The 16,404-nt window shown below is 39.8% G+C and overlaps 1 protein-coding gene across 13 annotated transcripts in view; it reads left to right on the forward strand.

The window, feature by feature from the left end:
* DENND2B (DENN domain containing 2B) overlaps positions 1 to 16,404 on the forward strand; it is a 139,642-nt gene that overhangs the window by 60,326 nt on the left and 62,912 nt on the right. The window contains exon 1 of one of the 13 annotated variants that reach the window (XM_032445157.2): positions 11,099 to 11,278. The exons of 11 other annotated variants lie outside the window; for them this stretch is intronic. The gene's annotated coding sequence lies outside the window, so the exon portion shown is untranslated. Of the gene's footprint in view, positions 1 to 11,098; positions 11,279 to 16,404 lie in introns of those variants that run through there. One more of the 13 variants, XM_032445154.2, reaches the window with a different exon arrangement.

Consider the following 16,404-nt stretch of genomic DNA (forward strand, 5'->3'; position numbering starts at 1 on the left):
GGGGGAAAAAGTAGCCTGTCTCAGTACTGTGTAATGTGTTTCCCAGACTCAGTACTGTAGCCAAGGACACTTTAACTCCCCATACCTGGCAATCCTGAAGGAATCAGTCTGTTTAAACTAGGCCAGGGAAGACAGTGGGCTTGCAAAATTGGGCATATTTATGTGTGGCCTGGAAATGCTATCCTGATAAAGTTCCAGTCCATCAGGAGGCTGTGATGTGATTGTGCGCAGTGATGCAGATGCCTTTAAATAACAGGTATATTTCAATCATGATACAGCAGGAAGTCTAGTGTCAGTAATTGCTCCCTTGTGCATTATTTTACAATGAAAAAAGATTGTTTAGAAGACAAGATGTATCCCTTGGGCAACTCTTCTTTGAAATATTGCTTTGGAATGCAAATAAACAACTCATGGTCAACAAGTTCATACATCCTAGTCAGAAGGAGTCTTGTTCTTGGCCACAGTCTTCACAAAACAATACTGATTCAGCTTGTGGCCTTCACAGAGAACAGGTCCACTGACTCCTCCTTTTCTGTGACTGACAGTTACAAAACCATTGCTTAAACCTGCAGTTTCTGTGGAACAGTCTGTTCTGAATCCCTCTTCTAAGTTGCCTTGCCTAATAACATGTCAGTATCTTCACTTTTCTTTTGGATCAAAACAAAACTCCATTATTGACACAGAATGTATAAATAACTTGCACAGTCTATGGAGTCCCTGTACTGTGGTAATACAGTTATGCTAGGTATTAGACATAGCGTCTTCCTCATTTATCTACCTTAGAAAGTTCAAAACTCTGTAAGGCATTATGCAGGGGGCAGTAGAATGGTTTTGCGTCCAGAAATGAATGTGCTAGAGGGGAGAAATGATGGAATTCTCGTTTATTCCTTGTACACCTTGGCAGAATGGGATGTACTAATGCAATTGATGTGCTCCAATCACTTTGAACAGGGAGGGCTGGCCATGCTTTCTTGAGGGTAGCATACCTGATAGGCTGTTCCAAGGCTAGACCTAGCTGCCAGCACTACAGTGCTTGCATGGGAGGGTTATACTGGGAGAGCTTTGTTGTTTCAAATAGATTAGTAAAGATTGTGATTCAAGTGAGTAGATCACATAATTACAGATTAATTTACTTGCTTGAAAATGAAACGTCAGGGACACAAAGTCCCTGTCCTGGCAGCTGCCAGGTAGAGTAACCAGCATAGATGGAGAAGCTTGGAGAGAAAGATCAAAGAGAGTTAGCTTTGATCTTAGCAGGGAGCTGTAGGTCAACTTGAAAGTCGTGTCGAATCCAGGCTTGGTTTGGCATAATCACCATTGTATTTTGAACTTTTCCAACCACAAACAGTAAAAAAAAAAAAGGGAAAACAGGAATTAATTTTTGAGATTTTTTAGGATGGAGGCAATGAAATTCATTTTTCTTTTAGTAGTTTACTTTTTCCTTTTATTTAAAGCAAAATCTCTGTTTTGTCTTTAAACTTCCTGCCTTTTTTTCTCAGTTTTGATCATCCTTCCAAATTTGATGCACGTATGTTTACCACTTCCTTGCCTTTTGTGTCTAATCATTTCTCTTGCTATACCTTCTCTCTTGTCTACATACACTATGGAATCACAGTAGTTTCAGGAAATGTTCCTTAGTTGGATGGATGGTCTCATTCTGATTACCACAGGGATAGGTTGACTACAAAATAGTCACCTAGTCATAATAATCACCTTAATTAATAATCTGCCCTAGGCAGAACCCTGACCCTGGTCTGGCTTCTGCTAGTGACTTCCTCTGTGGCACTGTCACACCCTTCTCTTGTCTAAATCTTTCATTATGTTGATTTGCCTTTCTTCCTCCAGGTGTTGTTGTCATTTCTCTTTTTAAATCAGGCATCTGACTGCATCCATCCTAGTGCCTTTTGTTAGTCCCATTTTGCAATAGTAGCTTTGTTCAAACTCAGCAGAAGTGGACCTACTATCCTTATGCAATTCCCACTTTGTTAGTTTGTGCATTTGGTTTCTCTTCAAATCTGTAGAAAACAGAATAGTGAGGGTGTAAGGAGAAGGAGTGGATAAAGGAATTCCTAGAGGCATACAGATATGTGGTTATTAAAACTAAATCCTTAATAATGTCTGGCATTCTCATGTCATTCATCATCCTTTCATCAGTGCGGACAGATCGTTAAGTGCTGTGAGCTTTGGTCAAGACTCAAGTAAACCTTGGACCTACTCTTCCATTTTAGAATCTTTTCCATTCTTAATGGCTTTGAAAATTCTGTAGGATGCTGACTTGTTGGATAGTAATTGTCAAATAAACTCTTTCCTTATCATTGCCATCTGTTTTGATTAGATTAAAAATAAAATGTTTTTATAAGTACAAGCATGAACCTGAAGCTGAGGAAAATCTTTGAGTTGCACTTGCATGACAGGTGAGGAGATGAACAGATTGTCATGCGCCAGTTCTCCATCCATTATTTTGCCTTAAGTAATCTTCTTCAGCTGTCTTTGTGAAACCCTGTAGGAGGATATTTGAGTCAGCAATGGGGATTCGTCATCTTAGTCAGACTGTAAATCAGTGGGGTAAATGCTGGCATTATAAAACTTCAAGGCTTGCAGAATTTATTGCAAACACATTCAAAGTTCCACTTAAACTGAACAGCCACTGTCTCATTGTAGTACCAAATTTAAATGGAGATTTGGAAAACTGCATATGTAATTTGTAGGGTAGAGTTTCAGTAAGGGCTGATACTGGCATAACATAGGTGTATTTGTCTCTTTTTGTCTAAGAACTCTTTTTGGTATTATTTTCTTGTCCTGGTTTTGTCGCAGCTTATGTAGATGCAAGGTATGTTACAGTGGTACAGTGTTCCTATCTCTTTCAGATGCAAATTATAGTGAAATCTATAATAGTCTTTCTGACAGCTTTGTTTGCAAAGCAAATCATCATAGATCATAGATTTGAATTTTAATCACAACAGTCTTCAGTGGAGAGAAGATGCTTGTCTATAGTATATCTATACAATATGAGGTACCCCTCATGCCTTTTCTCCTCCACAGTTGTGCTATCAGCAGTTTAGAAAATGAGGAGGCAGAGGAGAAAATGAAGACTGTTTTAGTGGAGAATAATCAGTTTCTCACCTGAGAAATTGTGAGATTCACTGATTTCTTCTCTAAACACAGGAGAAGAAAACCTTTTGATCTGAAGACAGTGAAATAGTTTAAATACATACTGATTACTTCTGAAAATATCTGGAGTTCATTGATCATTTGTTAAAAATAGACATTTATATGTGCCTTGGGGGTGGCATGAGCTTGACTGCGAAAAAGTATTGTAAAAAGATGACTAGATGGTTAAAGTTATAGAACATTGTCTCAGTGCGGCAAGAATAGATTGACCTGCAGTCCTCAGCCTGGAGTGAAAAGGAGTGGAGAGTGGTGTTAGTGAAGTCTCTGGAATTGTAGGTGGAAGAGTGGCAGTAAATAGGGGGGAAAAAAAGCATCTATTTCCATTTTAAAATAAATAGGCTTCATTTTAAACTGGAAGGAGGCAGTTTGAAAGGAAGGTACTTCTATGCAGCATGTCTTCAAGCAGTGGAACTTCTGCTTGAGGTTGCAGTGGACAAATTTATGGAAGAAAAATCTACAAAAGGCTTTTAACCACAGCAGCAAAATCTGTGAGGCAGCAAGTCTCCAAGCCCTTTGGCTGAGCAGTACTGCATGTACATCTTGTTCTTACTTCCTTCATTAGGCATCTGCCTAGGTCTTGGTCGATAACAGAGCCCAGACTAGGGGTGCTCTTGGGCCCAACCCATTGGGAACATACTGATGTTGTTTCCTGTTATGTAGCTGATACATTTGCAAGATGATAGTTAAACGTACGAAATGAGACTATAATTCTGGCTTTCAGTGAACTTCAAGGACACGGTTTTAATTCTATCTTGTGAGTCACTGATATGAAAGCCAAGGAGCAGAAGCTCAGGAAAGCACCTTGTGTAGTTGAAAGGGACGACTTAACAATTCTGGCAGGAAGCAGCTCTGAAATCTTATTAACTCTCCAGTGAGAAAGCACAGTGCACAACTGGTGCGTGACTGTTCAGCACCAGATGTCTTCTTGGTTTGCGTGTCCATACTTAAGAGGATCAACACAGGGTCAATTGCAGATCTCCCTACAATGACTTGCTTTTCCATAAAAAATAATACTGATTTGAAGTCATTTCATGCTTGTTGTCTTTGTAATTTGTGCAGAAATTTAGTTCGAATTGGTGCATTAATTTATAGCGTTTGCTCTAATATTGTGTGTTTTTTTTCCAGTGCAATTTTGAACGCAGAAATGACTAACCGCTCTGACTTAAAAATCACACCAAAACTATATAGTATTAAAATAAACCTATAATTATGTTATGTTCTACCTAGCAAAACACAGTTTTCAAATTTGTAGTTTATTTGGCCTAACAAAAAAGGAGAAGATTTTCAAAACTAACTGGAGATAGAAGTGCTGCCCTCCTGCCAGGTGATGTTGCCTTAACACAAGCTGAGTTTGAATGAGAAACAGAATCAATTTTGGAAGATGAATTTTTAGTGTAGGAAATATATATATATATATATATATATATTTAAAGAATATGCTGATTTTAGCAGCGTGTTCATAAAGAGACTGCCACAATAAGCTTGAACAAACATCCTTTTAGTTTCGTGTCACAGGGTTTGATTTGGGAAGGTTGCCAAAGCAGAAACCAGTCTTTGTTCCAGTTGTGTGAAAGGACCGTGTGGCTTTTAGTCTGGAAAACTACGTCACTATAATCATGTTAGTTTTGGTACGGGTTGGGTTTGTGGTGCAGGCTGTTGTCTTTCTTCCCAATCTGCACAGAAGTGGTGTCATTCTCACTGAATTGGAGAGTGCTCTCCAGCTGGGAAGTCATGATTTAATAACCTGATAAACTGTGGCTGCTGATGTCAGTGGGTTATAGAGCAGGGTGCCTGAGATTTGTACCAGCAAAGAATTAGTTCTTCAAACTACTTTGAGCACAGCATTGCAAGTGGTTAGGCTCTTAGTCTAATGACATTTGTAGATGGTCTTATTTCTAAATACTTTTAGTTGGATCTTTGAATCAGGTATAGTCACGCATGATTAAAATTGAAATCTGGACTGATGCTTATCCACAAAACTTTGTGCTTTTGTTTTCTGCTCATTCCATCTGCTTTAATTGACTGGTATCTTTGAAGCATCGACTTCTGTGCACATTAGCAACCAGATATCCACTAGAGTATTTCTGATCTCTGAGTTGCATCTCTCTTTTAGCCTGGAAACCCACAAACCTCTAAGTATAGGTTTTGGTTTTTATCTCCCAGCAGTGAGTAAGACCATTCCAGCTGTCACCAACCATTTGTCAGCTTCATTAGCCTGACATGCACTGAGATTTGTTTGTGCTGACTTTGTGGTTCAGGCCTTCAGAACTCAAGTTAATGGGAGAGAATTTTAATCGGTAGGAACTGGCTTTTTTCCAGCATAGGTGAAGATGATGCATGGTGTATATCAAATGACTTGTATCTCTTCAAAGATGCTTACAGTGTTCTTGCTTAATTGTGTATAATTCTTTACGTGTAACATAAAATTGTGACATATTTCCCAGGTAACTGAGCCTGTGGAGTAAGACTATGTTGAAGTTTATCACGAGTCCTGAATTATTTGCTGTTATTGTAGATAACGTTGTTTGAAATTCAGAGGGGAGGCCTTCTCAGGTTGATGTACTCTCTTGCTGCTGAACCAGAGATCAGGTCTGATCTGGCTTTCCAGGGTCTCTGCATAGCCCCCATCAATCCTGTGAAGGGGAGGCCAGATGCTCTGTTTCTCAAGCAGCAAGTCTTTGCATGAGCTTGGTGCTTACTGTTTGGTTTTGGATATTACAGATAATTCAGACCTAGTCAAGCCAAATTTATCCAATTTACAGCAAATACTTTTTTTTTTTTTTTTAAAATTAATTCTTAGTACTCATTAATAAACCCAGATGAAATATTTTATTTCCTTTGAAAAAAGAATTTTGTGGCTGTGGCCTGGGCAGAGGATTTAGAAATATTTTGCCTTAGGAATTGAAACCTTGAGAATTCCTATATAAAAGAATTTGCACGTGTATCTGGCATTAGGTTTAACTGATACTCTGATACTATCCCCAGGTGGGCATCAGTGGCAGTTGTTCACTCTAAGACCAAACACACAATGAGTTTCATCTCCATGTTGAACAGTAGACATTGTCCAAATTTCTTGTAAAGACATTCATTCAGATGGAGTCTTGTCTGCCTGTACTTACAAAAGTACTCACACCTTGTGCAGAGGTGCAATGTTCAGAGCCAGGCTCAGTGTTGTGGATGAACAGGTAAGGCAGGTCACTGTAAAGCAGTTCTTTTTCTGCTACTGTGGGTGTTGATGGAGATACCTGGCTGTGTTCACAATGGTAGAGCCCTGGTCCCACCATGAGAAAAATATTAATGAAAAAGAAGTTAAAAAAAAGTATAATTTTTAGCATATATTCATTTCATGTGAATATGAATGTAAGGGTTTATTATATTTATTACTTGCATCAAGTTTTTTGGATGGTGCTGCTGAGAAGAAAGCAATAACTTGTAAATCAGAGGAAGCATCTTACCTTTCAAGCGTGCCTCAAGCTCTTGTGTGCACCCAGGAAGCCCATGTCCTTGAGCTATCCTAAAAATGTGCTGGCAGTGCATTTTCTCTTTTGTTTTTTCCTCTTTTAACATATTTCTGCTGCAGATTCTTCAAAGCGTGAGGCTCTCCATGCTGTAAAACAATAAGGCTTTGTTCTTCTTTGAAACTTAGAAGTGTACAGTTTTCCCAATAATCACTGTGTGGTTCCCATCGTCTTAGCATAATTATGATGTTCTCTCATCTCCTTTTTTCCTTTTTTTTTTCCTTTTTTTTTTTTTTTTCCTCTTCCTTTTTTAAATAAGTATGTGAGTAGTGATAGAAAAAATGCTTCCTTCCGTTTTATGGATGGCTGCATTTCAGTTATGGTTTTCACCCAAGTTCAAAACATTGTGGGAGAAATCCTCTCCACCTGGGCTCAAAATTTCATTGGATGGTTTAAAGGAGTCTCCATGTGATATCATTTGCAGATATCTAGGGGGTCACCAAGCCGTTCTTCATGTGTAAAAATGTCTTGAATGATGTGCCCATTTAAGCTTAACAGAACATTTAGTGGGATGGTTGGATGCCAACCGACATTGCACTGTAATGGTATACTGTGGGAAAATATGCCCAACTCAGCACCAAAACAAACAAACAGGAGAAGAGAACTTTTCTGTGCAGTGGACATGCAGGTGTAAATGCTGAAGGTAAGAGAGCTGGTAGTAGTTGGTGGTTTTGCACACCTTTAAGGTGATCTGATTCAGTGCCTTGACAGTTGCTGTTTCATGCATAGCTGGGTGTATAGGCTCTTGTTTTCAAGGATTCTGGTGAGAATGCAGTGAGACTTTGGCTTGGAAAGGTGCAATCTGTGATTGCCTAAAACCAGTTCTTAATTTTGTACCCTTCAAAAGTCAAGCTTTTTTGCTCTGTCAGTTGTGGAGTGGCAGCTCCAAGTCTGAGCACACCTTGCTGTCCATGTTTAGAAAACGGTGCAAATAAGCTGCAGCCAGACCACCGTATAAATAACTGATGCAAAATCCATTGTACTCCTTTAAAGAGGAAACATCTTGAACTGTGCCATTGACAGAATTTCAGAAGGCTGGTTCCCAGCAGCACTACACTGTGTTTGGTTCAGAAATACAAAGCTGCTATTTACGTGGTGATGGTGGTGTGTTTGGGACAGCTCAGCCCCAAACTCGGCCTGTGGGGGATGGTGCTTGATGTTATCAGAAACAAGTCAAAACATTGGTTGAAATGACCCTGAAATTGGAAAATCATGAGTAGAGGCTTTGATTTAATTTCTGCCCTTTATCTGTCAGAAGCACTGGTGGAGTGCTGACTTACCGTGGCCTGAGGCATTGCATTCCCCTCCCTCACTTTGGTCAGGTGTGACCTCTGGGGAGGTGGATCAGAAGGTCCATGTTTGAAATCTCTTTAGAAGGGCTGCAGAAATATTCTTGCAACCACTGTCTAAAGGTCTAAAGATGAGAAAAGCAGTTTGTGAGAAAAATGAGAGCTTCTAATTAGATAAAGGGATGAAACTGGGAAAATGGACCAAGCTTTTTGGGCCTTCCTCAAGCAGTTTCTGGTAGGGAATTTTTGACAACTTTTGCATATCTGGCTATTTTGTTTTGTATCCATTTTAGATGTTATGAGATCAGGAAGAAACATTGCTTACCTTAAATGCAACCAGTCAAGCAGTTCACTTTTTCCCAGCTGGAAATCCTATTAATTTATCCCTCCTCTGTGCACAGGTTTTTTTGAGGAGAAAAATATTTTTGGTTATGTTTTCTTTCAGGCAGCTTCAGGTCAAGTTTGCATTATTATTATTTGAAGGCAACGTGTAACTCCTTTGGTTAACTACTTCTCAGAGTAGTTCAATTCTCCTGGCACTTTAAATGCACGGTTCTTTTAGATGTCATCACTCAAGTTACCTTTTCTCTTCTAAAAGGCTTATATTTGTTTAAAAACTCTGGAAAATAGGTTTTAAAATGAAAAGGAGCAAGTTTTTAAAAAGCAGAGGCTTGTCATTAACAGGGTAGACTGAAAGCAGCGTGTTTAACCCAACTGTGTTCTGTTCCAGTACAAAGACTACTTAGACTGACACTGAAATCTATATTTAATCACGGATGGTTTCTATTTTTGCATGAGCATGCTCAGTCATACAAGGGCTTGAACTAAACTGTTCTATATTTTTGCAGCAAATTATTACAACAGCAGGGTTTTGGAAGGGTTTCTGATTTCTTTCTAGTGCTTTTACTGCCCTGACGTGTAGTGAGTAAAAGCAACAAACAAGATATTAGCTAAAGCATTCAGTGCTGCATTAGAAAATCAGAGCAGGAGTTCTATGCCTTTTCATTAATTTATTTGTTGGAGTGGGGATAAAAGTTGGACAGAAGTCCACAGGGGTTACAGCACAGGAGTGGTGTGCAAAGCATTTTTTACAGTGTACTGCCAATATTTCATAGTTTCTGGGGGAAGTTGTTCTTAGGAATGAAAATCTATTGGTTTCTGGACAAGGGAGATGATATTGATCTCAATGAATACACTGACAAAGATACAAGTTATGAGCTTTACTGATGACATTTCGTATTCCATGAATATCTATTTGTTAGGAGCTGCTCTAAGAGCCTCTTCTCTTAAGCTTATGCTTTAGCTGTTGGAAAGCCACTGGTTTAGGGGAACAATTTCTGTTCTCTGCCATAATCAGTCCAGATTTGAGCCAGAAGTTTAGAGATGAAAGTCTGTGTTCTTTTAGCTTCTTTCCTGCTATTGAGTTATCCTAAAATCTAATTTCCCACTTGAGCAGAACAGCAAATTCAAAGATAGAACAGAACCTGTAAAGGGTGAGATTAAAAGGAAGATCCGAACATAGTGAAATACTGAGTGGAAGAGCTCTGTGTTTCTTCCCTGATGGAAAAAAAAGATATAGTTTGTCCAAAAAGGCAGTGCAAGAAGTGAACTGATGTAGAATTCTCATGTTCTTTTCACTGACTTTGTCCTCTGAGTAACTGTAATGACTATTCCACTATTCCCGGGATAGAATGGTGTATAGAAACTATGAGTTAGCCAAGTGCTTGATACAGTATCCACACTGAATATCACCACTAGATTCACACTAGGGGGACATTAACAGCAAATGGCCTTTAAAAGGAAACTAAACTTTAACTGTTTCCTTGCTAGGAGGAAAACAGGAGCTAATGGAAATAGTTAGATGGCAACCCATATTATTACAATGCATGCATACAAAAGATGTTTACACTGCCTAGGATGCTTTGAGCAAGAGAATTTTTCAGCACAATGTCTCAGAGTAATGCTCAGCCCTCTGTAGGGGAGAATCCCATCTCATTTATTCTGCATAAAGCCAAGGAGGTTGCAAAATTGTGCCTGTAGTCTTTGGTGATGTATAGGACTTTTGGGTCATCCACCTTTATGGTTTTCATTAGATGTGTCTTTTTCCAAACTTCAGATGTTTTGTAGCCCTTACAGTGAGGTTAGCTGCATTTGGGCCAGCTCCAGTATTTAGAACGATGCATTATAATTTCTCAGAAGTCATCTCTTTTTCCAGGTAACAGCACAACTACTTGAAGCGTGAAAACAGAAACTACTGAAGTAGGATATAAATGCTTTGTAATACAAATCCTGCTAGCAAAGCCTCAGAAAGCCTTGCTGTGTTTTGTTTGTTTTTTTTTTTTTCTCCTGGTGGATACTGGCTGGAGGCAGGACTGCTCATGTGGGGAACATCAGTGGATTAGAACAGGCTGGTATTGGTAATGCTCAGGTATGGGTAGATTGGTTAACCCTCTTGTTGTTAGCAAGAGGTGCTTGCAGCTGACTCAGCCCTGTGTGTGTGCAGGAGAACATTTGCCAGGGAAGCAGCTGTGCCTTGGGGCTGCTGCAGAGGCTTGAAGGAAGACTTGGCAGTGCCAACAGTTGAATAACTGCAGAACCATCAGATGACTCTCGGCTGAAACCTCTATCCCCTTGATTTGCTGCTGATTTAGAAAACCACATTATGTCAACATAGGCAAATAGAGGAGATGGCAGATAGCCTCTGTCCTTTCCAAACTGTTGGCAGAGACTTAAAAGCATTTGCATGTGGATTTTTAACCTCTCCCTTTCCTTTCTGGACAGCTGTGATATCCACGTGGTCTTCAGGTTGGGCAGGCTTGTTAGCCACGTCCATCTGCATGTGATTTGGTGTGCTTGGTACAGCTCCTCTTATTCTGTTAGCAGCAGGCAGTCAGGTCAGCTCAGCTTAAAGGTTCAGAAACAAACTGTAAATGACTGGCCCCTGCAAGTTCCAAACCAAAGAGTAATAAAAACAAAACAGAACTTTTTTTCCCAAGCTGCAGGCAACCATAAGGAAATATTTGGCTTGCCAAATTTCTCACACGCCTGTCCTATCAAAATCGGCACGTCAGAGAGCAGAGAAAGGCTTTGCTGGTGTTAGACTTGTTAAACATTAATGCCAGTTTCCTCCCTTTAAACACACAAAGGGACAGAGGTTTGACAAACGTCCTCAGTCTGTGTGTCATTCGCTGCCTGAGAAGTGGAGCAGCAAGCTCTCAGGAAGCACAGAGGACAGAGCAGGCTTGGACGTGGAATTCCTCCCTTACATTCTGCACCTTTCCCGGAGGGAAGAGCTTCTGAGTAAGTCTGACTGGGAGTGCTGAGTGACCACAGTGAGCGACAGCTGTATGCTTGCCAGAAATGTGGGGGGAAGCGAGCAAAAACTGAAGTGAAAGAGTGCAAAGTGCTGTAGCTGTGAATTCTTTAATGCTCTCTCCTGGTTTTGTAGTTACATGGCTGCTCACAGGCAGGAACTCAGCATCAGCTTTCTGCTTGCTAAAGATAGTGCTAGGAAGGTCTTTAATTTCAGTGTTTGAAGTTCTGGTGTAGGATAAGGGACACTGGAGCTCAAACCTGATTGTGCACTACATCCCTTCCTCCCCTGCCTCTCGTGCTCTCAGATCTGCCCAGCTAAATGCACGTTTCTTGTCTAGTTTGATGAGAATCCACATTTCTCCTAAAGTGCTAAAGGTGTTCTTTAAGTCACAAAGATATACTTCTACCTATGCCTTCGGCCAGGATTAATTGTAGTGCTGCTGGAGCACTTGTGTGTGTTGGATTTTATACCTGACTTTTTTTTATTGCTCCAGTTATTACTCATTGAGCTGTAAGAAACTTTCTGGGCAAAAGACAACTCGGATGTTTTTTCCCACTGAATAAATAACAGGGATTTGTGCTTTTCAAGAAACAATAACAGTATCGTGGTCTTAAGTCTATAGGGCTCTGAGGGAAGTAACTTAGGGTCAGAATGTAGACTTCAGTTTGTTGCTCCAAATATCCAGAGAGCCTCTGGGTAACAGGGTGATTGTTGTTCGTGTTCATATTCTTTAAGAGAGCAAGTACTTTTTGCTGATGGATCTGTAAATATTACTAGTTGCTTTTTCTTTCTCCTTTTGTACATACATGTTGGGTTTGCTGTATTTGCTCCATATAAGCAGCATTTCTTGCTGCTTTGCCTGATGATATCTCCGTATCTTCCTGTAGGAACATGAGTCTTTTTTTGGCTCTGCCCCAGGTGGGAAGGATGAGAGAAAGAAAAATTGTGTGCTTGCTCTAAGTCACTCTAGTGCATTTTGTATTAAGTAACCTTGCAGTTCTTTATTACTATGTAATGTTCCTGTTGCATGTCAGTGGTAGCAAATGATTTTCATTCTTAAGACTATTAATATATGTGAATTCCCTTGTAAGATATGAAAAATAATAGAGTATTGTCCAGCTTCTTATAAAAGCTAATAGGCCAACAGGAGAGCAAAATCCACCGTTTTATAAGAAGCCAAGGCCTTGTGAGAACAAAATCTTTATAAGGGGAATACAGATCGCCCAGATATTATCCTGACTCCAAATTTAAGCTTGAGCTCCCAGTGCTCTTGTAGGTGTGGCGATGAAATGTGGTCTGGGAGGCTTGTTTCTGCGTGGTGAGTAATGTACACGCTTGTATTACCTTTGATCACAGTGAAGAGTGATTATGAGCGTCTCTGTCTGACAGAAGTTTATTACTGTTGAGATTTGTACTGAAATCGCAGTAAGCAATGCAAAGAGAAGCTAACGTCTGAATCTCTGGGAGAATTTCCTTTAGATCACGGGTTTGACTATTGCTGTGCAGCAGTGATTGAGTACTGGCTGATCATCTTCTATTGATATTCAGTGAAATTGTTCTGAATTAGGGCCAAGGTGAAGTTATATTTAGCCTGGACTGGACTGTTATGTAGATAAGTATGATAGCAACAGGCATTGCAAATTATAGGTTTGGATCTTTTTCTTTCCTTTTGTGTGTGTATCTACCAACAGATCGGGGAAGAAATAGATCAAAGTATTTTTCAAAATTATGTTCAGCTAAAAAAACAACAAAACCCAACCACTCTTTTTTGGCAAAGTCTTTCATATGTCACTCAGCGATGGGTATACCCAACATATTTCCTTATTTTCCTGGCTTAACAAAAGAAAATAGAACAAAGGATACAGCAGCAAGTCAGATATAGAAACATAATTTAATTTTCAGTGCATATCTTATTTAGATTTGAAAGTTGTTTGGTTTTTTTTTTTTAGAAGTATGCATTTGTTTTGGGTCTGTGCATTAAATCTTCCCATAATAATGAGTTTTGCATCTTTAGCAATTTCTCTTTCTAGCTCTTGATTTGCACTGAAATAAGAAAATCAAACTCAGTTCACAAGTACTTAAAGAAACTGAATGAAGGAATAACATCACTGAAATGGATAGAAAATTCCCTCTCAAAGTCAAGAGAAGCATTCCATTTTACTTAATGTGCACAGATCTGTGCACACTGTAGCATGTACCAAGGGTCATGTTTGTCTGTCATAGCTGGAATTTATTTTGCATTCCATGAGGTCAGAGGAAAATTAAGATGATAAGGAAGGCCAGGGTTCTGAAGCCTCGAGTCACTCCTCCAGCAGAGGCTGAATGCAGCCCCTGAACAGGAGACAAGCTAGTTCCTTTCATGACAAGTACAGGGTCAGTGCTTAATGTGTATTTTATTATTTTACCTGTAGTTGTGCCTCTTTGTTCCTCTTGGATCTTCACTGTGCTGGGGAAAAGAAGACTTTGAGTAGATTTCTTCTGAACCTACAAAGTGCTGCATAGCACTTGAGCAGTTCTTTCTGGTATTTGAGGAAGAACGAAGTGCTCTTCCTTCCTCTTCCCATACTTTGGACCACTTTTAGCAATGTCTCACTTACCAACTGCTTCCGCTCTTTTCTGCTTTTCCAAGTGCTGAATATATCTTCTAATTTTGTTCTTGCAGTTCATAGAGTCATAGAATCACTGAAGTTGGGAAAGACCTCCAAGATTGTATAGTCCAACTGTCTAAAAACCATCAATATTTCCCCACTAAATCACATCCCTCAGTACAATATCTAAATGTTTTCTGAACACCTCCAGAGATGGTGACTCCACCACCCCCCTGGGCAGCCCCATTTCAGTGCCTGACCACTCTTTTGGAAAAGAGATTTTTCCTAGTATGCAGCCTGAACACCTCCCCTGGCACAACTTGAGGCCATTTCCTGTAGTCCTATTGCTAGTTACATGGGAGAAGATGCCAGTCTCCACCTCACCACAACATCCTTTCAGGTAGTTATAGAGAGTGATAAGGTCTTATGTAATAGTTGTGATTTCTGAGGTGTACTGTTGCTGTTATCATTGTAAGAGTAATAAATTACCAAACAGAAATCCATCATGCTGCTTCATCTTTGTAACTGAAACATGGAATGTGCCCCTGTGAGGAAAAATGTCCCATAATCTGCTGATTATGTACCCTTGTTTCAGCTTTGTGCCTATGCAGAAATTTGCACAAAGTTGCTGCAGTTGTTATGATGAAAGGATGGCCCCCAGCTATTGCAGATATGAGGCCTCTCAGAGGCCTAAGCACTCTTTAGATGAAGTTTAAAATCAAAGTTACTCCTTCTTTTCCTTTGGCTCTATGTTACATGTGAACTGCCTTCACAACCCAGGAGCAGTCTCACAAGGTTTTTGAGTCAGACTGTACTCAGGGCTGATACTGAGGTCGTTCTGGGTTCATGGGGTAATTCAGGAGGTTCCAATGTGCTGGATTAGTTTCTAATATAGTTTGTATTTTATTTCATATGAAGAGCAGTAACTCCAGAAGCAGCACAGACATTTTCAGACCTTTTAAAACAATTTGGTGTTATCCTGTTGTGGCACATAGTATTTTCTCACTGGGTCCAGATGTCTCAGGCCTCAGACTTGCTGAATTGTGATATTAATAGTTGAAATGATGGCAGGAATTAGGAATGTCTGTTTCATAACAGACATATGGATAATGGCTTTCCGTTTTATAACCTGTTTTTCGAGGATGATTTCTTGCTGTGTTAAACTAGTTTATGAGAACAGAAAACTGAGAAATTCAAATCTATACAGAAGGGTCTCCCTGGACACCAATGGACTTGCAGACTCAGATCTCTGCCCCTTGGAACGATGAAGTACCTGAGCAAAGAAGTAACACAGCCAGCAAAGGGGAGTTTGGTACCTGTTGACTGATACATTGCATGATGTAGCAGTAGAAACTGGGGACCAGAACTAAACCAGTGGGTCTGGACAGTATGCCATTGTGGAGAAGCAAATAAGAGATTTTTGTGTTTAATCTGAAAGCAATTTGTAGGAATGGGTGAGACTGTGAAAAGGTGTTAAAGACCAGATGAAGTCCTAATCTCCCTTCTTTTTCTCCATCTCTACCACATCTTTACTCATAGATCTATTTGATGATGTTTTGTGTGACCTAAAATTTAATTTATAAACAAAGTAGGGAAGGCAGGCTTAGCTGTATTCTGGTATTGTGTGCAGGTGGGGCTCGTGGCTTTCTGGCTCATAATTCTGTTCTTTTCCCTTTGGGTATAGAATATTGCAGTGAAGTATAGAATGACCTTGTAAGGTTTACTGGCTTGTGAGAGCAGAACAGAACAGGGCCTATCTTATAGCAGCTTTTCTAAACCACAGTTCTAGACTTAGAAGCTGCTGAACCCAGAATTGCCTCAATTATGTTAAATAAAATTAAACACCACAATTCATAAAAGCAATTTTTAATCCTTCCCAAGGTGTGTGCATGTAAGCATGGAAGACTTGCAAAGCTCTGGCAGAATGAGTTCCAAAGCATTAATTGTTTTGAGATTCCCAGCCAGATAAAGAAGTGCATTGTAAAATTACCTGTGCTTTGAAAAAGCAGAGCCGAGAGCTTCCACATGCACTGGGAGTTGGAACAATCATGTTTAGACATGCTGCTAAAGAGCAAGTTTCAAGGACTGCTGGTTCTTAAATGGACACACAGGAGCTTGTGTGTTCTGCCTGATTTAAGAAAATGCTATTGTTTTCTGTTTTGCCACTCTAACAAAAAAGCTGAGATCACAAGAAAGCAGGTGAGGCTAAATTGTTCTGAACAGCCTCTGGAACATCATGAAAATCAGAGAAAGTAAAGACAACAGTGGAAATATCTGTTGCAAATATTATTATTCAGAACACAATAAAGGAAAAGAGTAGCACAAGTGAGGCTTCCGTTCTCAACTTTGATCCATTCTCATTACTTTGAGGAGAAAATGAGGGCCAATGTTAGGAAACCGACACTGTACTTGATTAGAAAAGACAGAACGGCTGCCCCTGATGTTTCAGTTCTTGCTTTTGAGGATTTTTTCCCCACCTTCAGCCAACTTCAGATTGTTGGGATGGAAGGTACAGTGCTGAT

This window comes from Coturnix japonica, chromosome 5, assembly GCF_054131305.1.
Source record: "Coturnix japonica strain WE chromosome 5, WE-NBRP24, whole genome shotgun sequence".
NCBI lineage: Eukaryota > Metazoa > Chordata > Aves > Galliformes > Phasianidae > Coturnix > Coturnix japonica.